Genomic DNA, 4,742 nt, shown 5'->3' with positions numbered 1-4,742 from the left:
AATTTTGGATAGGCAATGTAGTTCAGAATTTCGATCGCATTCGATATATCGTTCTGAGAAAGCGCTCGATATTTAACCTGCTTCGATAGCCGCCATTTTAATGTGCCTTTGCTGTTTAAATTATAAGAATGCGTTCAAAGAAAATTTCTCTTAATTTATAAATATTTAACTGCAATGAAATACATTTTAATGTAAAAAGTTCCAGCATCATATAATGAGTGATAACATAATTTTAATTGAGGTAAAAATGTTACGACAATTTATGAGGAAACCACTTAAAAATAATATAGAATGCTAATTAATTAATTTAAACAATTCCATAATGATATGAAATTGAATTGTCGATTAATTTTACCACTTTTTTCTTTTGATATTATTCAGTACACTTTACAAGAACTGAATCAGAGGCAAAATGTAACATTTAATTACGTATATTATCAAAATAATTATTATTCTTACGAGATTACACTATTAAAGTTTATTACAGTGTTGTATATATAACAATGAACTTTGATTAGTTAATAAATGTATCATGCTTATATAACGGTTACTTTGTATTTATTTATCTTTTACTCGTTTGAATATGCATAAAATGATTTTAGTATTTGTTTAGTCCTTGTTATTTTTTAATTGGTTCACTTATTAATTAAAAAAAAAAAAAGGAAAAAGAAAAATGATATGGCATTGGTATTGAAACGAACAACGCGTTGCTTCGAAATCAACGGGCTAATTATATCGCTAAAAGTCATTGCAAAACAGTTTTACGAATTTAGTATATAAACTAGTATTACTCTTATACTTATGTATATCAAAGACGAATCTATGGATAAACCAAAGTATGTTAAATATTCGTAAATTAGAAAATAAGATAAATTTATAGATATCGAAGTTATGCAATGTATAGTAAAATATTAACAATTTGTCCATTTTCGCAGTCATTATGATATTTTGATATGTTAAATAATTAATCGTTTGTATAAAGTCGTATTAAAATATTCTATTATATTAAAATGTTGCATGTTCAATGTTTTTCCCCCTAAATCGCGTGCAACGATTTCAATCTGGGAGCAACAATTTCGGTCACATCCAGCAAATGATTATAATATGACTCATCCCATTTATCATCCATCGATTGCATTCTCTTTCAAATTCGATCCGAGCAATCGAAAGAGGACGTTTCAATTATTGAGCATAAATAGGTATGAGAATTGAAAGTTACTACCGCTGGTGTATCAGTCACGATCGAGTCAAATCTACTGTGACGAGTTCGTCGATCAGCCCGGGGCGCGAATTTAGAATCGATCTCAGGTGAACACCTACCTTCTGGTACTGTTATACCATAGAATCTTGAGTAGATGCTCCGGGGGTTCTCATCGTTTCGCGTACAATATAATAGTCCGAATGGTATGAGAAAAACACTCGAACATTCATCGTGCTGTACTTAACCCGTCTGAATCGTGAGAAATTTGCAAGATTAAAATTCCTTAATGGAGAGAAATTTCTAAACTCTGAAATAATATCCTGACATTTTAACTGAACTGGTTACGGTACGGTTGAAACAAGCTACATCGACTGTTTCGTCCGAAGAAAAAGCTCGACAATTCCACGGGACCAACGAGAACGCGGTTTTTTGGCGAGCCCGATCTCGCACGAAGATTCATTATACACGGAGTTCCGAAGTCAGAACAGATCGATTAACGCGTCAATTTGCATTTAAGCGTAACTAACTTAATGCAGCCTGCAGATGCATACATGCAAACTAAGCTGTGCCTTACAAATGATGGCTCGAACCGAGGACCATTTGTTACTCGTGCTCCGAACAAATTTCTGTTTTGCATAATGGTGCAGATAGTGCATGCTAGAGACCTTTCTAACACTGTCCCCGAAGTGACCACTTTCCTACGATCCTTTCGATCCTAAGTAGGCGTTCGTCCGAGGGGAATCGTCGGTAGAAGCACGAAACGCGTTTGTCATAATCCGTTCGCGTATTTCGAGCCGACGGAACACGATTTTGTTCGATTTCATATGTTCCGATAAAGAAGCATGCGCGATACGCGGAGTGAAATGACGGAAACCATTGAACCCTAAATTAAGACAGTGGCCGAAGGGGCAACGAGGTGTCGATAATGAATCTCGGCGTTAATTAGAGCCCGAAGGTGAGACGATAGGTAGCTGGTCGTGGCATACCGATATCTTCTTCTCGGTCTTGCACTCGCATCGCGAAGTAAAGCCTAACTGAAACGTCACGCCACTTGTTACTCGTTAGTGTGCACGATGCCATCTTTACCGCTGGCCACTCGGTCGGGTTACTCCTACGGTAGCCACATCGATACCAGCACGGGCGTGTAATTAACAATGTTCCCGGCCTTTGTTCGGCCTTGGTCCGCTCAAGTTTCTCGGACAGATTTCGTCGAAGATCGTTTTAAACGAAGGCACGCATACCTGGTTACCTCATCGCCGACGATAAACGATAACTCTGACCAAAGTTGAAGATTAGGCTGGGGAATTCCTGGGGACTTCTAGCTAGTTGTTTATGCCTATCTTAGGTGTGTCTAGAGAGGCGCGATTTCTGGAGGAACTTCATAATTTCCCAGTGAAATTACACGGAATTAGAGAAGTTGTCTGTTAGGAGAATCCCGTATAGCGTTAGATCGCATCAGGTGGAGTTGGTTGGTTCGGGACAAGGGAGCCTTGGTCCAATCTCGAAGGTATCTTTCGAGCGTCGACAGAGAGTGCTTCCATTACGCTGGGCGGTGGTCCCTCGTTATATCCGGGACAGGCAAGTCCGTGGCTGCTCATCTGATAGTCCGAGGATTTATGGCGGCCCTGATGGTTCATTTAGCGCTGACATGACTGGACAGGGGCGGGTCGAGACGCTTTTACGTACGTTGTGTGCGTGCGCTAACGCGACAATACGGAAATATCTTGTTAAAAACAGGTTGAGTAACGCTATAGATTGGCCGATTTAACTGCATACGCATCATCCGTCAAGTGCATCAATTGGGAAATAAGCCTAAACTGCGCCTCAAAAAACCTTTATTAAATAGTTGCTGTTCGTTAATCACAGAGGCAGGGGACGCTCGTTTCTAGCCAGCGAGATATCGATTAGAATCTGTCAACGCTCATTTACGATAAGTTACTCCGAGAGACGCACATCGACGATTCCCTTGGAAGAGAAAAGAAGTGGCTGGGATAACGAAGGGGGTAGCGATGAAATTAGCCGCGATATAATTAAAATTGAGATCGCCGTTCGCCAAGACGGTAAATTTGTACGTTCTTCGGACATCGAGGCTCGAAGAAAGGCTGCTGATCTTATCTCGATAAATATCTCTAACGGAGAAACGGAGCAGCAGATTGAATTTATTCAAATTCCAATTCTTTCTATCTTTCGATCCAATGGACTCCACGCTCCGACCATCGAAGCACCTTCTTCCACGTTATCACGCGGATTCATCTACGCTCTCGCTGCTCAGCCTCCCAAGCAGTTTTGCAACATTGTCTCGGACATACCATAAAAGTTACCACGTCGTTGATTTTCCATCTCTGCCGTTGCTTCTCCGCGTGCCGCATCAATGTCGAAACTCTCGTCTGGACGGGTGCGCGCGTAAATTACCCGCGGCTAGTAGTAAAACTCGCGGAGCGTATGTTCGCGATTCGATCCCTTCGACGGTTCTCCACACTGTTACTTTCCAAGATTCATACGCGGTAAACGCGAAACTGGCGTAAACCGCACCTAATCCATTAATAACACCGCGACCAAATAATTGCTATTCAGCGAATTGTGAGACGAGGAGGAATGACGTTCTATGAATCGGCTATGCTGGCCAATAATTGAATCGGACGATGCGCGGTATAAACTACAGGGTACACAGTCGATGACCGCCAACGACCAATAAAGCATAATCTATGCTTCGTCCACAATGCTGGCAGGACCTTTATGTCCGTTCTACAAGTAGAGATGCCCAAGTGTTAGCTGGCTTTTTAATGAGCTTTCGCGTGGCGGTGGTGCATGGTATACCGGATAACGATTACGATTCGATGGTTAAACGAGTAGTAGTTTACACACGATCCAAGATTCGAATGTTAATCGAATCTTTCCGGTACAAGCTTTTCCGTACTCATCTGCAAGATAGGACACAGCTTTCCTTCTATTACGAATTTCTTCCACGAACGTTTGTCGTCGTTAAATTGTACAGCGCGTCAAATTATCGATTATGAAATTTCCCCGATATTCGTTTTCATCCTAATCGTACAATTTTGATTCTACGATTCAATCATCCGAATCTGACATGTCCCGGGTTGTCGTTTCGTCAAAATGTCTCCGAGTTTCCTCGCGCGCACTTGTCCCCCTCCAATCACTGATGAAGAAACAGACTTCGTACAATTCGTATTAAACGGCCTTGACGGCGAGCACATTCGAGTCGCATTCTTTTGAAACAAGGAAACGTCAAATCCGTCGGTGTTTTGCGAAACACATGGAAGCTGCGCGAGTTCCCTGCAACCTTGATATATCATGTGTCGTGCAGCGTCGAGTAACTGGTTAAGGTAAAGCTAATAATCACAGCCACGAACGAGCGTTCGTGTGTACCTTTCTACCGTGCCAGTGAACTGATTTCCGAGAGCTGCATCATTGTGCAACTGAATTCGTTGGATGCAACCTTGGCGTAAAACTCGTCTCGCTTATCAGTCTCGACACTTCACTAAACCAAGATTGCACCATCGTCGGAACCGGAATACCTCTT

The sequence above is a fragment of the Eufriesea mexicana genome, unplaced genomic scaffold (assembly GCF_001483705.2).
Source record: "Eufriesea mexicana isolate 0111107269 unplaced genomic scaffold, ASM148370v2 scaffold4907, whole genome shotgun sequence".
In the NCBI taxonomy this organism is placed as follows: Eukaryota; Metazoa; Arthropoda; class Insecta; order Hymenoptera; family Apidae; genus Eufriesea; species Eufriesea mexicana.
Note: the sequence above shows the minus strand (reverse complement) of the source record.